Source organism: Cupressus sempervirens, chromosome 4 (assembly GCF_028749045.1).
Source record: "Cupressus sempervirens isolate cs-2001-9-10 chromosome 4, ASM2874904v1, whole genome shotgun sequence".
Taxonomy (NCBI): Eukaryota; Viridiplantae; Streptophyta; class Pinopsida; order Cupressales; family Cupressaceae; genus Cupressus; species Cupressus sempervirens.
The window spans coordinates 372,525,586-372,546,426 of record NC_143121.1 but is presented as its reverse complement, the minus strand read 5'-3'; the positions used below and the strand labels follow the sequence as shown (position 1 = coordinate 372,546,426).

The window sequence follows — 20,841 nt, the reverse complement described above, 5'->3', positions numbered from 1 at the left end:
TTACATTCATACATTTTTAGAGGAAATAGGTGTCAATGAAAATGACTACATAATGGCCTTGAGATCTAGAATCAATAAACCAACCCTCTATCTTCAAAGGGCACTTTCGCAAATATGGAACAATAGCTTTTCCAAAAAAATACCAGAGCTTTGGAGAGCAAATACAGATGCACAATACATCCTCAATGCATATGTTGCAGCAATGTATTGCAGTTCCTATATGGCAAAAGTGGATAAGTCAATGACAACTGCATTCAAGAAAATTTGTAAAGACCATCAACAATAGAATATAGATGCGATAAAAATGATATCAAGATTAGGAAATGCTTTACTAAACCTTCACCAAATGTCATCTCAACAAGCAGAACATCTTGCTCTTTCATTGCCACTGAATTATAGTTCTAGAAAATGCATCTTCATTGATACAAGACCTGAAAATGATCGAACATTTATATTGAAATTAGTGAAAGCATTAAACAAGGAGGATGATGAATCGAAAAATGTGATGTGCAAATCAATAATGGACTATTATTTACAACACTCACTGGCTATTTCAAACATTTGCCTAGCAGAATTTGTTTTCAAATATAAAAAAGATGGCACTAGGCTTCATCATAAAACCAAGCCAAAAGTAATTCGTTCCATAAACTTCAACAAGCATGTTGACATAGAAAGCTATTGTAGAGAGCAATTAATATTGTACAAGCCATTCATACTAAATGAAAATACGTTAAAAGAAAACTGTAACACTTGGGAAAATGCATATTTGTAGAATGAAACCACTATCCAAATAAATCGTGCACAATTTTGCTACACCACTAATTCTGCACGGGGTGACATTGACAAAGCTATTGCTGAAGTCAAAGACAATGATGTCAACATCAATGACATTAGATTTACAGAAAAAATATCCACACAAGAAGAAAAATATGACATAGAACATGATATTGAAGCCACATTTCGTAAAAGCACCAATAACCTAGTCCCAAGTACATTTGAAATTGCAAGACATCCACGGATCATGGACAATAATGAATATTACAGACTAAGAAGAACTTTAAACAGAGAGCAACAAGTAATCATTAAAGACATTATCATGAAAAAAGTTAAAGGAACCTAATAATCCAATACACTTGTTTCTAACAAGAGGAGCAGGAACAAGAAAGACATTTACTGCAACAACTGTTTATCAAGCTCTCATCTGATTATATAGCAATACAATTCATAGTGATCCTGACAAACCAAAAGGCCTGATGACTACATACACAGGAAAAGCAGCATACAAAATTGGTGGAACAACATTGCATTCAGCCTTTCACATACCTTTCAATAAATCAGAAGTTGTCCCTCTCAGCACAGAGACATTAGATACAATGTCAAAGATCTACAACCAATTGCATCTACTTCTCATAGATGAGATCTCTTTAGTAGGGTCCACATTTTTGTGATACGTTGATAAACGATTACGTGATATTATGCAATTGCCTACTAAATACTTTGGCAACATTGAGATGATTTTTTCTGGTGATCTCTACCAAGCTCTCCTAGTACTAGAATCAGATGTATTTAGCAATGAACCATCTTCAACAGAACTAATGCCTTACAATTTTTGGAAAGATAAAGTAAAGTGTTATTCCCTAAACACAACAATGTGGCAAAATGATAGCCAATTCATTGATATTCTTAATAGGATATGTTTGGGATCACATACAAATGACACTATACAATATCTCAATCATGCTTGCCTACGCCCAACACCACTTGACCCAACATTCCCATACCTTTTTTTTAAAAGACAAGATGTTGACACACATAACAAGAATATGCTATCCATACTTTCTGGTAACAACATCATCTTAGGTGCAATTGACCTTGTATACCAAAACTACACTACAACACGAACCTACAACCATTCAGCCATATTACCAAGTCAAATAATCTTAAAACCAAACATCCTTGTTGAAATTATTGGAGGAAACTATAACACAAAAGATGGCCTTGTCAATGGATCATATGGAATATTCAAAACATACACAACTGAACAGGACATTGACATAATTTTGATCCACTATAATGATCCGAAAATAGGCTGTCAGCAGCGAAATAAACTAGCTCGATACTATATAGTAGAAATTCAAAGAGATTGGGTTCCCATACATAGAATAATAAGACCAATTCTAAAAATACTTAACAGTGGACAAGTAAAGATTAGAAAATAGTTTCCAATACAAGTAGCATGTACTCGAACAATACATCGATCTCAAAGGCTAACATTGCAAGGCCTCGCTTTTGACCCAACTGGCATTACACAACATGGCTTAACATACATAGAAATTTCAAAAACAAAAACAATTCAATCATTATTTTTGCTCAAACCTCTACAATCAAAGCACTTAAAGGTCAAATGAAATATTCATTCTGAAATGTCTCGCCTTCAAACACATGCAAAATGGCAACTTGAAAATCAGCCAACTTGCTCAATGTCAAATTCACATCTACTTTTATGCACGCTAAACACTCGTAGTTTACAAGCTCATACAAATGATATTGTCAATGACTATGACATCATGGACTCTAATATTTTATGTCTCCAAGAGGTCCACTTGCCTCCATCCCATACAAATCTACTCCACAAATACAATAGCCATACAGTATATCATATACATGGCATAACAACTTTTACACTAGATAATTTGTTAGTGTTGAATACAAAAGATCATAAAACACAAAATACTGAAGCCATAACTCTACACTTACGTCATGATGCCATTGAATTCATTGTTTCAAATGTTTACATATGCCCAATACTGCTATAGATGAGATCCTAACGATAATGACTAGCATCTTCAGCTACCCAATTCAACAAAGTGTTGTATTTATTGTAGGAGATTTCAATGTAGACATGTGTAAGGACAATAAAACCACAAGAAAGCTCATACAACATATGAAACAATACAAAACATAATTTGTTCTCAACAAAACACAAATTGCACATAGACCACTAATTGACCACATATGAACTAATTCAATTAGAAGTATATGTTCCACCTATAAAACAGAAGCATATTGGACAGATCACCTTTCAACTTTCATAAACATTCACTCTATAACATGATATTACAAAAACCAACAGTCACATTCTTCCAACATGGCTTAATCTTCTCATTGTAAATACATTCAATTATATTCTATTTCCACTAGCGATGATCAACAAAACCAAAGTACCAGATCAAACAGATATAAATGAAACAATAAAATAAAAAGGTAATAGCGTCAATTGCTTCAGTATACTACATTATGTACAAAATGACCAACATTACCATTATGTCATTTTCTTTATAATAGACCAATCATAATGGACACAACAAACCCAGCAATTGAAGCAGATACAAACAAGCAAAAAAAACCAAAAAGATATCAACTTGCATTGTTGTTTACATCTTCTATAGTCCTCTTTGCATCTTTCACATTTCTCCAAATCATGCAACATAACATCATCTTTCTTGTTTTCTAATAGGCCAAAACTAACTTCTGAAAGACCAGTAACAATTGAAGATTTAAATACTAGAAAAGTTGGCAACACTTTTGAAGGCACTATACTTGTGACCTACAAAGTTATCTTTTTCAAAGGCATAGGAATGCGTGAAGTCTTACGAGCTGATTTGACAGATTATAAGGGTGAAATGAAAATCACACTAACTGTTGGTAGCCAACTACTACACAATTTTGAGCATAAGATAATACCAGGAACTGCAATAGTAATAAAAGAATTTAAGGTTGCACCAAAATCAGATTTCAACTGCGGAGATTCTGATTACATCTTACTTTTAAAGGATTCTAGTGAAATTGATAGTATTCCACCACTTCAAAATGAATACAACTTCATCCCAGGCACAACCATAAAACAACTTACGTCTAGTCCAAAAGAATATGCTTATGGAACAATAGGTGCCCTTGCTGTCGCAGCAAACACAAAAGAAACACAACATATCATTAATATCAAAGATGGCCATACAGATATGGATAAAGCACCAGTAAGCTTCTTCATTTTTTTTACAATTTTGATTCATTTTTACAAAATACTCATTATTAAATTTTCAACACAGCTCTACATGCATCCATCTTTCTCTCAACTCTTCTATCAAATGGAAGAACAATTATGAAAAGGTGAAATTCCAATCTTCCTTTTTAAAAACATTGCAAAAAAGAAAGATTAGAAGCATACTCTTCGTACAACTCCATCAACATATATTTGCAGCCTAAATGACAAAAGAAAATTGGAAGGACTCCATGCACTCTTACACACCACATTTGAGGTAACCATTTTGATTACTTTATACTTATCATTTCCTATAATAAGATTCAAAGTTTTGCTAATATTTTTGAACCTTTTTGCAGGTTGTTCAGCTGTTGGCACTTGCAAATGCATATTCAAATTCATTTCATGCATTCTGTCCTAAATGCGATTACAGATTTGATAGCTACAGCGCACTAAATGACAACAAAACATATTGTGCCAAATGTAAACATGAAGTCAACTACATATATTCCCTGGACGTTAAAGCAATCATTACTAACAATAATAATCAAACTATCTACTACTTTGCAGAGAAGAATATTGCTCAGCAAATCTGGCCTTCCTTACAAAACATGACATATGAAACATATGTTGCTGACAAACCAACCACTATATTTATGTTCTGGGACTTCTAGCTAAGAGGAAAGTTCTATCTGAATCAAAGCAATCAGATAACTGATGCTATTACAATTGAACATTAGGCCACACAATGTCTTTAGTAAGGTATACACATTAACAATGCTTTTCGTTTCTTTTGATTTCATATTAAATTATTTTTCTTATGTAGTACTAACTCGACTGATACAATTACATAATTGTACAGTGCTCCAACTACATCAAATACTTTTCTCATATTGCAGCTATTACAAAGTTTTGGTTTCAAACAACAATCGTATCAACTTTGCTATAAAACATATATGTTATCTTTTCTATTTTGAACAGTCACTAGCAACATTCAAGCAAAATAGCACATACTAAATGTTGTTCATACATACCTCTTACGTTATATGTAAAAATTATACCATGCATAATATAAATATTAATTTCAATATGACATGTTTTGGTTGAGCTAGATTCTATGTTTAATCTCCAGTACTAATGATTTTAATTGCAGCAATGTTAATTATTTTAGCTTGATTTCCTACTTCAGTCATATTTATGTATTTGATGCAACCAAGCAATATTTTACCTGCCTCTTAAACTATTAAATAAACACAATGCATCTTGCACATATTTTGCCTCCTACACTCCATTTATTAGTCTTCTACAACATGAATAAGAGACCTCATATCCCAATGCCACTAGTGGAGTTTCATTTGCACTGTACACTTGAATGGTAATTTTTTTTTAATCTTTGTTTAGCACATTTCTTTCAAACTTTAGAAATAGTTATACTTTTTTAGGTGTTAATGTCTTCATGCTTTCAATAAGTAACAAAGAAGCAAGACCATGTTTCCAATCATGTTTACTGGGCTGCTTTTTTTGCATAGGCCAACAGATTGTTCTTGAAATCACTAGTAACAGTCGGCTTTTCTTATACTAACACTTCATCAAATCCACATACTCAAAGAGATAATAGAACAGGTATATTTCAACACTCAAACCTAAGGCCTACCAGATAAGAAGCTTACAATTTACCTCTATGTTACGCTTTTTCCTAAAACTATTATTGTTTATGTTTCTTACAAAATTTATGTTACTACGCTTTTGGTTTTTGTCATTGTAGTTGAAGATGCATATGTTTTCTTGATTAATTGGCTGAAAAGTGCTGTAGAGAACTATGCAAATCTGTCACTCTGAAATTAAAAAGTCTTGATTATCATGTAATGTTATTTAGCTGAAATTTCCACAAGCTGGAGCATGAACAAATGTTTGTATAAATCATGGAGAAGTTCAACATACATACAAACTATCCATCAGAAAATGCTTATAAGAGAAAAATAACTGTTTACTGAATTCTGCTTTTGGTTTTTGTGATTGCAGCTGAAGATGCATATGCTTTCTTGATTAATTGGCTAAAAAGCACTGTAGAGAACTATGCAAATCTGTCACTTTGAAATTAAAGAGTCTTGATTATCATGTGCATCTTGGAGTCCATTTATTAATGATTGCAGCACCTCAGGAACACAACAGCAGTACACGTACCATTCATGAACACCAACACTTTTTCCGGCTAACATAGGCATCGGCATTTTTACTATTTGCAAAAAACAGCATCTCAACTATTAAGATAAAGAATAATATTCATTCATCGGTTGTGCATACGAACTTAATGTAATTTAGCTGAAAAAAAAATATTTTCCACAAGCTGAAGCCGGGCATGCAATACTGATAAGTTCAGCATACATAGAAACTGTCCAACAAAGAATGCTGCATATGGTTGCTTCAAGTTAACAGTTTTTATGTTCATAGCTCTGTGCTATCTGCAATTCTCAATATTCAGCTTGTAATTAAATGTATCATTTTAAAAGAAAGGCTTACTGTATATATGTCAATAAGTATCTTGCATCTGAAAAACTGTCACCTTGTAATTAAATATATCATTGTAATTGAATATAGTCAATAAATATCTTTGTTTATGTTCTTCATGTTCTTTCATTTTAATTTTCTATTTAAAGTTAGCTTGTTACTATAATACTATAGTTTTCTTCCTATTAGTCATCTGTTACAACTATTAAATTAAATAGGCTACTTCAGCCACCATAAAATCACAAAGGCAGGAACTCTGGTACAAGCGCCTCTTGTTTAAACCCGAGCTCACTGGCCTCGAGTTGTTTATGGTTATCTATCATTACAATACCAACTCTGGCTAATCAAGTTGTTTATTATCGATCTATACTATACGAGTGCAGGCAAACCTCATCTATCATGTCAGACAGAATCTTTGATAGATGAGCTGTACCGAGTCTGCCCGTCCTCGTACTTCGACCGGAGCATGACTCCCGCGTATTTGGACGACTTCTTAACCTGAGGCAGCACATTCGACTTGAGCGCAGCGGCTGGAATGAAGCCACTGCCTGCAGCAGCAGAAGAAGCAGGAAGCCCCACAAAGAAATTGCTGGTGTTGGGTGTAGAAGTTGTCCACTTGTTCCACGAACTTACCAGATTGGAAGCGTCTCCGTTGGCGTATTGGCAAGGTGGGTTGTTGTAGAATTGAATCCAAACGTAATCAAACAGCCCCGTATGCAGGGCCTTTCCCAGAGAGGCGTCAGGGTAAGGGCACTGCGGAGCAGCGATGAGAAACACCTTCTTCCCGCCGCGAGAAGAAAGCGCCGACACCGCTCTCGCCAGGTCGTCCCAGTGCTCTGTCGTCGCCTCTATGTCGAAGTCGATGCCGTCTAAAACGGCGTCGCCTAGAGGCCGAGACGCATAGCTCCCGCCGAGATAATTGTTCCACAGATAGTTTGCGACGTTCTGTGCATCTTGCGCGGAGGCGATTGGATAGCTTCCAGCGCCGCCTCCGAACGAAAGAAACAACTTCGTATTTCTCTTCTGGCATGATTTTATTTCGGCGCTCAACTTTTTGCAGCCGCCAGACGAAGGGTCACAGTGGCCGGCGAGATTCAGCTGCGGCGTGCGGCCGTTTCCGAACACGGGGAGAAATGCAAGAATGACGTATCTGAAATTACCGGTGGCGCAAGTTTGGGTGAGAGAGGCTTCGTTGCCATTTTGGCCCCAGTATATCGCTATGCTTCCTGCTGCTGAGGCCTTCTACGCGATACAGCTGGCCAGAATGAGGGCAAGTGCCGCAGCTTTCAAATTAATCCTATGCATCTCCATTGTATAACTTGAAGTGAATAGAGCAGTACTGCTTCAACCCCTATATCACTACAACATAAAGGGGGGTTTTAAGACAATCTTCGAGACAATTTTTAAATGAATTGTTTTAGCTTGACGCAAAAATAAAGTTGTGTATTGTCTTAAGTATTGTCCTTAAGTGAGTGTCTTAAACTATCATTAAAATTGTCTCCTAGAGACAATTTTAATCTTCTGTATAGAAACAATTATGTCTTAAATCTCACTTACTATGTTTTTAAAGATGATTAAAGAGATGGTATACAATAATAAATTAAAAAATATTATTACATATAAACTAGAATATAATTTATTTATTCATGTTAAAGCACAGTGGATTCGAACTACCATCCTCCTGCTTGTAATGCAAGTGCTCTTTCATTGAGCTAGCACTTTTTAAAATAAGGAAAACTAAAATTCTAAGGTTTTGCAAATATGAGTTACAAGAAGGGATAAGACAAATTGAGGTTTCTTACCCAAGTCCATGATAGGCTTGAAGAAAATATATATGTGCTAGGGATAAAATATTGAAGTTACAGAAGTTCCAATCACAGTTTTGGGAACCAACATGCCCATTTACAATATGCATGCACCCAAACTGAGGTTAATGGATGATATGAATTCATAATTTGATGTCCTTGTGGAACTATAAGTGAAGATTATTATTATCCAATAAAGTGTATTCTAAGCTATAAGCTAGATAGCGGAGTCTGTAAATATACAACATTGGTAGAGCACTTTGAGAGATGGTTTATGATGGAGTATATATTTGAGTGTAATGCTGAAAAAGATTCAGGTAGGATAAGCAACGTACAACATAATATTGTTTTTAGTATCCATAAAAAATTTCATTAGTTAGGTCCAAATATGTTGATAAATATTTAGGTAAAATAATTGTATAATATGATCACTACAAAAACTGTATTAAGTTATACCTACTAAAGTATATTAAGAAAGATGATGCATGATCCTGAGACCAACTACATATGTGTATTTTTAATATTTATGTAAGTGTATGTAATTTTATAATTTTATAGTTTTCAAAACTTGCATTGTAATGTGATGATAGGGACAAAGACCAATATCATAATGAAGATGAGAACTAAAGATTAAAACTGAGAGAAGAAAATTGAACCAGATGTGAGAGCATAACAAAAGTCAATTGAAGAACTTGAGATATATGTATAAATAAAATTGCAATCATAAATTTGGAGATGCATAGATTGTGATCTTATCAAACAATTTGCAATTGTGCATGTTGATAGAGGAAAGGAAATCAGGCTACACCTAAAGAGAATCAACAATTTTGTTTACAACTAATGTATCTGTTGTAATTTATTAGGGAAAAATAAGGGATTGTATATTGTAACACTAACTAGTTGGTGATTGAAATGGTATTGTTCCTAGAATTTTAAACTGGTATTGGTTATGGTGAGTTAAAGCTCTGAAAAGGAATACGTCTAAATAGAAGAGTGTGAAATTTCAAATTTGTGCAAAATAATCAAGAAGCAGTTGAAGCACAGTGGAATGCATTAATGATAGTCTTCTTTGAGCAAAAAGATAAAGATGTGGACAAAGAAAAAGCAAGAAAGCGATAGGATTGAGATTCCAACATTGAGAGAATACTTTCTTTTTGGCATAGGGTTGCGATGTTTGGGCTTCCAACAAATTGTTCTCTTCATGAAGAGAGGGAAAAGAGTTTAGAAGAGGATTGCAAAGCTCAGACATTTGAGGGGCCAAACCAAAGCATTTTGGGGGAGAAATTATTCAATCCTAAGATCTCCCATACGGTGTAGGCTACTCCAATTATAATAACTCCACCATATTATTGTTCAAGGTTGTTTGGAAATAAATCATTTTATGAATAAAATGCATGTCTGGATCACATAGACCAAGTTATTTCACATTGTTTCCATACTAATTGTGGCCTTGGCATTGAAAAAAGTCCTCATTTTGGGTTAACTCAACACTAATTTCTACATTTTAGAATGACGACATTGGTATGGACAACTTAGTCACTAGCATAAACAATTTGGTAACTAATGTAGATAGAAAGCTAGTTAAAGGAAGACATTGTCCCAGTTACCCCTACTCTCCACGTAATGTGTCTGCTACCTCCTCCCAACCTATAGAGTCATCATTCCAAATATCATGGCATGACCACACACCTCTAGGCCAGAGCATGAGATATCGGCTCTATGACTCAACACAATGTAATGGATTTTATTTAGCAGATAAACCGTCACGTCTAGGATGTAAGAACGTTGGTTTTGGCATTCATTGCTCCCACCATAATGGAGGCTAATGCAAAAATTCTAAAATTTATTTCACCAAAAATTTCTAATTTTAGACAAAATGTTGGACAGGGGTCAAAACATGGGCCTACTTCATCAAGCTTGGACATTGTCACCATGCACAATTGGTAGCCCAAGCAAGCAGTAGATACTGAACCAAAACAACCTAAGACATTAGGAGTTTTGGATTTAATATGGGATCTTTCTCAGCCATATTGGATCCCACACAAAAGAGCTAGTGCTTACAAAATACAAAACAACATTGGCAGAACTTTCATTACAAAGATTTTATGAAATACATTAGTTCATATGACATGATTTGTTGACTATGGCAGCATCTTCTCAAAAGATAATGCAAAGGATTTTTCCTGAGAACAATGTAGTTTGTGATGTGGAGAAACACAATGGAGAATATGGAAGTATGTTTCATCTCCTAATAAATTTGTGGCAGGTGATAAACTGGCTACTTCCCCATTTTGAATTTGGGAAGAGGATCATCAAAAGCATAAGAGTGATTTTGGAGTACTCTCCCTACATGATGGAGCTTGTTGAGGAACAGACAATAAATGATTCAAGTACATTAGAGGAGCTCTCTCTCATACATATTTTAAAGTTTCAACACCAGTGGGATTAGATGAAATTCCAGAATCCAAATACCTCATTTAAGGAAATGGGAGCAATTGGAGGAGAAGAAATTTTTGACTCCAATTTAATTTGATGGGAATGAAAAAGGTAAAAATTCCGTTGGATCTAGCATTATTTAAATTCTTAAGTTTGAGTACATAGTCAACCCAATAAAAATATCTCGTACATAGTAAGGTGGAAACAAGTTTTGCTATTTTAAAGCATGGAATCATTCATTGTCCATATCAGTGTTGATGAAATAGAACCTTAAAAATACACGATGACTAAAAATGCATAGGATAAGTTGTCATAACAGTTAACTACCATTTTTGCCTCCCTAAAAGTGGCGTGGAACAAATTTTTTTTTTCATCAATACTATAGCATACAAATGCATCAACATTCCTAAATAGCTCATTTTCTAGCTTGGCTAGAAATGATAACTAATGGTCTTTCTAAAACTGATTGGTAAGAAAACTATAATTTTTTTAACAAGCATTATTCTAATCATAAAATAATTAAGAAAAACCTGATCCTATCATGTAAAGTAAATTTCAAGAAGAAATGGGGAACTCCTCTTGTATAGACTTTCTAAAGCTTTCTTGATTATCTCATGGTCTCCTCCTTTGAAAACCATGTTGAGATAATAATTTTAAGGGAAAATCAAGTCGTGAAAGAATCGTGCCTAATTTATAGCACCAAGAGAATCCCACAGTTGCTTTGAAGTTGTTTCATCAATATATATAGGCACCTGAATTTACCATAGTGTAAGGAGAGAATCAGATTCATGACAATTTAGAGAAATTGTCCATGTTGAAAAACCTTTGATAAAAATAGGCACATTGACAAGTTGATAATATTACTATGAATGATATCACTCCCACACCAAAGCGTATCAATAATCTACCCACATACAACAACGTAGTATCCTGCATAATGGAAAAAAGGGAACACAACTAAATGAAAGTTATGCTTGTAGTTGTTGTTTAGAAGCTAAATGCTTCCAAAATCATTTCAAACTCAGCCTTCATAAACATATATTGTCAATATATTTACAATTATTAATTTTGAAAATGGCCAATTAATTTTTATACAAATTTTTATGGATATAACTTACATTTTCAAAAGAAATCATGAGTCATCCTACAATATTTGGGATGGCTACTACTATTAGTGCCTTTATAAAACAACTAGACCCAAGCTTTGTAAAGAAACTCTAATTTACAATATGAAATTACTTCAAGAATTGACGAGCATTGGTCAATAATGTATCACAACAAATGTATGACAAATAGGACATAAGATGTCAAACATACTTACCTCTTTCTATCTAATGAAATTTAGAAACTTCCCCACTTACTATGGCTCCAACCATCATACCGGCATTGGATGGAAAACTAGCCGAAGATTATTGTAGTTGAATGAGAATAAGATATACATATAAATTCATATTTATCCAAATGATACTCTACCAAATAGAGTGTAGAGCTAATAGCATAGTTACATGTCACCCTAGGGAACGGGGGGATGACATAATGGGGGGACAAGTTTCTAGGACCAGGGGACAGAGGGGTCTTAATTTGTGGATGGTTGGGAGATGTCAGGGGAACAATGGCAGGGGACTGGGAGGGGGTTGTGTATCATATACATATGATAATTATAATACTAGTTATGAAAGATGTATTGCAATATAAGATATAAAGATGTAAAAGCGTAAATATTTGAACATTGCATTGGAATTGGAACATTGAACATCGAACATAAATAGTCAAATAAGAAAATAGTCAACACTGAGACATCCCCCATCCTTGCTAGAGGTTGTAGAATTTGGTGGCATCATTGTGGATGATGGAACGAAGTCCCCAAGTCCTTGGTGCATCCAAGTCTCTAGGACATGGGGCAAAAAGAGAGTGGACATGTCCCTGTGTTAATATAACTAATAGTATGCTAGAAATCATAATCAAGATCCAAAACCTAAAAGACTATGAAGCTAAGAGCACAGATGCTTTTCTATAAATAGTCAAATAAGAAAATAGTCAACACTGAGACATCCCCCATCCTTGCTAGAGGTTGTAGAATTTGGTGGCATCGTTGTGGATGATGGAACGAAGTCCCCAAGTCCTTGGTGCATCCAAGTCTCTAGGACATGGGGCAAAAAGAGAGTGGACATGTCCCTGTGTTAATATGACTAATAGTATGCTAGAAATCATAATCAAGATCCAAAACCTAAAAGACTATGAAGCTAAGAGCACAGATGCTTTTCTTTTCAATAGGTGATGAATTTATCCATTATGAAACAAGGCAACATTCATAAGTATCTAGAAGAGACAATATAAATAAACATGAAGACTCCATACATACCTACAAGAACAATGGGAGCTAGTGCATTGAAAAATTATAAATGTAATAAGTAATGCAACGAAACATTAAGGCGTGGGAACTAAGCATACACAAACACATATGTGTTTATGTGACACGAACCCTCCAAGTAACATTCATCAATAACTATAAAGAGTAACCATGGAAATAAAGATATAATGCAAAGAACACCCTTGTAATAGACTCATTTCTCATTGTGAAAGCAATAGAAACAAGAGGATAAAAAAAGAGACCAACAGAGAATAATGCGAGAAATGTACTTGGAAACAGTGGTGGAAGACTTGCAACTTTTGAAGAAATGAAAGTATGTATGGAAAATCACAAGGAACGAGGAAGCAAAAATCAAGTGTCATTCATTGAATATATATATATATAAATATATATATATATATATATATATATATATATATATATATATATATATATATATATATATATATATATATATATATATATATATATATATATATGGCAATGTATTAGATATCACAGCAAGAGAGCATCCAACCAGTGATCATTTATAATCACTGATAACAGTGAATCTTGTAAGTAATATAAATAATTATCTTAGTTTTATAATGATATACAATACTTCATATTAAGATTGTTATAATGATCTAACTCCTATGTGTTAATGATTATAACAATATTTTAGAATATATATATATATACATGTGTAGATATATATAGATAATGATCTATTAGATACATATATATTATAATATATTTCTTCATGTATATATGATTATAATTTTATATCTTATTTTAAACTGGTATACTTATAGCTACCTCCTTTTTCCCAAATACTTACTAATGTCATTAAGAGAGATTTGTTTTGTCAAGGGTGGAGTAATGTCTTGCAATGTAGGAGGAAATTCCCAAGATGGGATAAGGACATATTGCTGCAGAGCTTTTGACCAATCAACTCTCTAATCAACAGGACTCCACAATTAGCCCAATAACCCAACAGGACTACAAACTTCCACAATAGGTTTCTTTATCCTTAAGTACCCAAAATCAATCCCAACTACCCAATCCTATTACAAGGCCTTCTATGGTTTATCGTTACCCCTTTTGACTAGTTTTTAGAAACCAAAAATGGCCATCATCAAATGGAAACTATAAACTATCAAAACTAGTTAGAAACTACGCTATTTCCCCTTGTAGTCCCTGAAACAAATGATTTTTTGACTTTTCACTGACTTCTCCCAAAATGCGTTCCAAAAAAATTATATTTTGAATTAATGCAAGTAAATGATAATTTATCCATATTCCTTTTGCACTAAGTTTATTCAACAAAAACAAATTTTAAGGTCATGATTAAAGATGATATAAAGAGGAGAGAGCCAAGCTTTTACAAATGGAAGCATTTATGCTCCTTAAAATCTACAAAAAATTTGTTGTGGACAAACTAAAACTATTTCAGTTGGTATCCCTTCCAACTCTTTAACTTCTTTTACATTTCCAAGGTTTCTGTAACCTACACTCCAACACTTTTTCTTTTCAAAAATTTATAGAATCTTTTGGATTGTGGCTATCACATCTTGGCTCTAACACAGATTGTGTCTTCTCTCTGATAATGACTTTATGTGGGCTATTATTCACAATATGAAAAAAAAAAAACAATGAAAAAACTTCAAACTATCTAATAGAACCAATATATAATTTCTTCTTTTATAAGTTATCTACTTGGGAGCTCTTTACGAAGGTCAATTCTCTACTAATGCCTATTGTATTCATGGTCTAATGCATGGTTATATGCATTAGGGGATTAAATTCATTATTTTGACTACTCAACTCTCTCCATAGTTGCACTTCAAATCAATATCTTCAATATTTTTTTTGGGTGCATATGTAGTGCAAATATAAATCTCTTCTTAGGCACTAGAACCTGTATCACCTCTTGGCATTGTTGTTGAAATGCCCAGCTCATTATTCTCATGCCTGTCATATTTTTCGTACTTGGTATTTTTATTGAATCTATTTTCCATCTTATTGGTTCATTCTTTGGATTAAATGTGACATGGATTCTTAGTATTATGGTTATTATCTATTGCATATGTCAAACCTGGATGTCGTGGGCATCTTGTAACAACAATATTTTTGAAATCAATGACTTTTGAGTTCTCTACAAAATGCATCTTTGGTCATTCACATTCAATTTTGTGTATTCATGCATATGAATGAATTTTTGTATTGAAAGATGTTTTAGATTAAGCTCAATAGGAGTTCTGAATCGAAGGAAAGAGGTTGTAGAACCCCTTCAATTGAGAATAAATTTTGATTTTTCTTGTCTCAATCTCTTGCCCTAACTAGAACTAGTTTTGGTGGATCTACTCGTGACTGAAGGTCTCAATATTCTTTTTGGGTTCTATTTATCATAATAGATATTGTTGTAGTGTATGATCTTCACTATTATCAAACATCATAAAAAAAATCAAGTGTCCCCTTGGTAAGAGATGCATTTTAATTTACTATTTAGACATTGCCCTATTTTTTTGGCTACAATATCCTATTCCTACTCCAAATTTAGTCCTTGTATAGGGGAAATCAACTTGAGTTTTGAGCCTCTCATCTACTGAGCATAATTGTACTACCTTCAATGCTGAAAAAAGTCATATTAAATCAGTAACCAGCCTACCTAGTAGTGGTAGATGATGGTAATATGACCCATATGGATGCTTAATTGATCCTCATCCAAGCCATACACACTTGTCTTTGGGTAATCTAGATGCCACTGTAATTTTTACAATTGTGTCATGAAGAGAGTTCCCATGTCTGCAAAATGACAACCAAGATCAAAATGAACCATGCACTATGGAATCCATCGGCAAAGTATGAAACAGGGGATAAAGAAGCACATTTTCAAGATCTGGGTGATCATGATAGAAAATACAACAAATAATTGGTGGAGCAGAATGAAAATAACGAGTTTTTAATGCTTATTTCTTACCAAACATTTAAAGCTACAAATAATTAGATAACCATTAAAATAAATTGATGTAAGTCCTCTGTATTGGAGATTGCATACCTTGTGGTTTGATCAGTGGCTTGTGAAAATCCACCACACCCATCTCTATAGCTACAAACTGGGAAGGAAGGAAGGCTTGTAGGAATTACAGTTAAAACACTGACACAAGGAAAATAGATATAGAGTAATCAATTACAATAAGATTTAATGACCTAAGTTGAGAAGATCAATTTAACCTTGCCAGAGTTCCTTATTTAAAAATAAGATTAACAAATTTGGTGAGTTTAGCCCATCAATTATATTGAGGCATGACACACAGTTTAAGCAATCAAGAGACAAAACATAGTAGAAATATTTTCTCAATTGGTGATGCTAAATTCTACAACTATCATTTATGATATTAGAAAACCTAAAAAAAATAAAAATCTGAAAAAATAGGAGACATGCATCTCAAACTATAGAAGGCACAAAATAATAGAAATTTCTTCAATAGGGATTCATCTTAGGTTGGACAGGGAAAAAAATATAAAAACATATTTGAGACAAACACAAAAATTTGAGGGTGCCCTGAACTAATGGCATCTTGATTAAGGCCCTTCTTACCTTGTTGGGTGAACATATAGGCCACAATCTTGGAACCACTCATGCACATCCTCCATTGGTTACAAACATCGCCAGAATACAAATTAAGACTCCATAAGGAACCATCTTCAAATTAAGGCCTCCCATGCAACTTTGTATGAGACTAACAATCAATCATCACTCTTCAGTCTATAGAAAATGTTTTGAGCAATAAAACCTAGTAATTAGATATCAAGGCTGACTTTTTATTTGATTGGAAGCTCAGCTGCACCGTAATGAAATTAGAACTAATATTGAAAATCAAAACATGAGCACTCTAGAATAAAATATTTCAAGAGGTGGGTTTTACCTCTTAGATTTTATAGAGAAAAGGAAAAAGAAAAATCAGGAGTGAAGGCGCTCTTGGAATAGTTGAAGAGCTACACAATATACTGGGTACCCCACGTTGCTATGTAAGATGAGTTTCTTATGTAAACTAAAGCCCCGCAAGAACAAAGAACAACACATGAAGGGGTAAGAGAGAGTATGGGAAGGAGATTGGTAAGAATCATGTTCTTTTGTAGGAGTTTGAGGAGAATGCATCCCAAACTATTGGGAATCACAAGGCCTGCCCTTTATCTAGGGCATTGGAGTGACTAACCCTCCCATACAAACAACTTTGTGCCCTACGATCGACTACATAACAAGTAGCTCTGTGGTCTAAGAAGCAAATTTCTGTTGAGCACATGGGCTATGATGGGGAAGCAGCTCTATGGAAAAGTGTGTGGAAATGCCCTTGGAAGGAGGGCAATGGTGAAGGGAAAAAGTCCCTATATTGAATAGTTTCTCACAAAGTGCAGTACTAATAAGATCTCACTAGAGATATGTTCTTTATTATTAATGATTTGAAAATTGAACTTCTATATCCATGGTTCAAAATCACTGGAATCCTTGAGATTAGATATTCTACTAAGAAGAGTAATCAAGTCTTTGTATTTTAACTTTAAAATGAATCTGTGAATGGTTTTAGGCCATCTTGAGAAATAACTGCTATGGCTGCTACTGTAGCCCATCCAATTACATATGAAAGGATACCTAGATCAAGTACAAGCTAGAGAGTTGTTGTCCAAGTCAGATGAAACTAGAAGAGGAATTTACCTATACGATAAGCATCTACAGACATATAGTTCATGGTCTTTCTTGCTCTATGGACCTATTTAGCTTCATTGGAAAGTTTCAATTGTTTCTCATATATTGTTTTCATTAATGAGAAGCGCATTTGGAGACTAATCCTTGTAGTGCCAAAATACCATTGCCTTTGAGATACAGACTCTAGGGGCTTGGCTACAAAGATAACTCCCACTAATGTGTGCCCTTCAAATTTGAATGATTTTTTGCCTTCAGAAAAACCAATAAGTGCATTTAAAGTGAGAGGTCGACAAGACATAGTTGTTACTTTGAGAAATGCATAGACCCTAGTCCTTCCCAGATTTTTCCAATCACAATGAGCTAGAGCCCAGAAAACAAATGAATTAGCAAATGGGCTTTTCCCTTGTGACCTAACTAGTTCTACAGTGAATTTCATACAACATTTATTTGTTTGATCTTCCTCACAAACTTAAGGCAAATCATTTTCTTCAAGTGGTTTTTTTCTGCCTTTGGACAAAAGAGAATTCAACCACCAAAATGTCATCCTTCTAAAAACCCCTACTTTGGTGAACGGAGTAACTTCTGAATTTGATCTACTCAATAATGGATCTTCATTGACCTATTCATAATTAAGGGACTCATTTTGGTTATGCCTAATTAGAATGGGTTCTGATATAAGATTGACCCTATAGATCTCTTCTTCTTTTTTTTTTTCTGAATTTGAATATTGTATATATTAGGGCATGGTCAGGTCTATCTCCACCTTTAATATCAATTTTGATCTATTATGCCCTAGCTATCGTCTACTTCAATGACCTATTTTAAATTATTCAATCATTCTAGAACAATTCATATCTGCACAATACATAGGGTAGTACCAGGTAGGTCACTTATATTTTTTTTTCCAAATTTTAATATCATCTATATTAAAGCATGGTCAAATCTATCTCTACCTTTCTGGTTACCTCTCTTTCTAATTATCATAGAGGTTCCCCCCTCGTGTGCCATGCCCTCCTGGAGTGGGGTAAGCCTGTCTAAGCCACACTTGCCAATGAATATAGATAAGCCACCCATTGAAAAGTTTTTTATTAGAAGTCGTGTAAACCTTTCCTTGATCTGTTATTTGGGCAATTTCACCCTATAATTCAACTACACTTTGAAATATATTAATTCTTTTTCTATAAAAGTTATGGTATTAGGTTTAACTTTGGCCTCGGGCTAGTAGGACCAAAATCAATTTTTGTAGAATGGCATTGACATTGTTTTTTACACCTAATAATTGTTTCTGCAATAGAAGTTGGATAAAAACATGTACATTGTGATCCAAAATACCAAAGAATATTATCACTCTCATGGAAGCTTTGCATTATGGACAATCCTGACACAAAATTGAAGTGAGATTAAAAATACTATAGCATGAAGAAGGCCTCCATGAAAATGAAAAGCACCCTATTCTACATAATTGGAATATCATTAACAACAAATTGGGCACCAAATAAAAGCCATTTTCATTGCATTTAGGGCACCTAACCACTCTATTTTCCTCATTAACAAGCTTGTAGCTTCCATTGCATTCCAAGCACAACACAAATCTCACTCCTTCATAGTCATCACAGATTGGACTTGGAACATGTGTCAGAATTCCCTGAAGAAGATGACCTAGTTGCCTTTCTTCATGAATCTTTAGAATCTCATCTGCACCCCTAATATACCTGCCCCTGATGAACAATCTGGGCACTATCACATGTTTTCCCATGAGTTTCTTGAGCTCATTCGTTAAGTCCAGATGCATAAAACATCCTTCCCACTCACACAAATCTCATAGCTCACTAGGGTATCTCTCACATTGTTGTAGTCATCAAAAGTCTTCCTAATTCCTCTTAGTGTGGTAGTATATAAGACAACTACATCAGCTCCACCAGGAGGATATTTTGGCTCAAAACTCTCAATTGGGTCATCCTCATCATGAAATTTTGATTTCATCTTCTCACCATGACTATAATTCCCCTTTGAATTCCTTATAAAGTTCATTTCCTCCTCACTCAACTCTTCAAGAGCCTTCTCTAGAGTGATCACCAATTGGGGCCTAATCAAGGGACTCTTGAGCTCTATAATGAGGTCCATAGAAAGCTAAATTTTGGAATTGAGCCTTCTAGTTGGACCAACCTTCAAATCAGTCATAACTTTGATGTATTTTCTTAAATCTATAGAAGTAGAGCTCTTATTTTCTAATAAATATATACTCCTATATGCTCTCTTATCACATTAGTCACCCTCCTACCTATATTTTTTGTCCATTTTTCTTTAAATGGAGTTATGGTTGGGTTTTTAATGTTTTCAAAGTTTACAAATTCCTGCGTTTAGTCTTATGTTTATTTATTTTCTACAAGTTTGTTGTTCGTTTTGTGGTATCAATTTATTTAATTCATTATCTATTGCTCTGTTACTAATCAATTCCTCTGTTAATAATTTGTTTTCGAATTCCTTTGTTAATAATATGTTTGAAGGTTAATTTGTTTTCAGCGAAAGGATTCCTCTTCATTCCCAAGGTAATAATCTATTTTGAAGGGAATCAGAAGATTCTGAAGTTTTTCGCATTCTCTTCTAGCTCAAAGACTGGTTTATTACTTTACTGACAAATGAGAGCAGAAAAATCATAAAACTACAGGACAGGACAATTATGATGAAAACCATTACTTGACTACACAAGAGGGAGAATTAACATGGGAGAAGTGAATTCAAACATACAAAGATAGAGAAATGAGATTCAGTGTAGAGTTCGGGGATCATAGATTAATTTATGTATTTTAGTTTTGAAGATCTAAACAAGTGGATGAAATTCAAATAATTATCCCCTTCCTATTCTAGCAGAGAAAAAACATCGAATGGGAAATGCACATTTGGTAGAGGAAGAAAATCAAAATAAAATTGATAATATACAAACTTGTCAGGCAGCCAAATTTATATGTCTACCACTATTGTGAAAGATCAT

At 34.1% G+C, this 20,841-nt stretch overlaps 1 long non-coding RNA gene and 1 pseudogene across 2 annotated transcripts in view; both read right to left on the bottom strand.

The window, feature by feature from the left end:
* Positions 1-336: 336 nt before the first annotated feature.
* The window catches only part of LOC149561620 (uncharacterized), a 35,103-nt gene continuing 14,598 nt past the window's right edge, over positions 337-20,841 (bottom strand). The window contains exons 3-5 of one of the 2 annotated variants that reach the window (XR_016363453.1): positions 16,200-16,298; positions 15,810-15,946; positions 337-431 (exon numbers count right to left, since the gene is read on the bottom strand). This is a non-coding gene — a long non-coding RNA (uncharacterized LOC149561620). Of the gene's footprint in view, positions 432-5,998; positions 6,276-15,809; positions 15,947-16,199; positions 16,299-20,841 lie in introns of those variants that run through there. The other variant, XR_016363452.1, reaches the window with a different exon arrangement.
* LOC149561622 (acidic endochitinase-like) lies at positions 6,719-7,861 on the bottom strand (annotated as a pseudogene).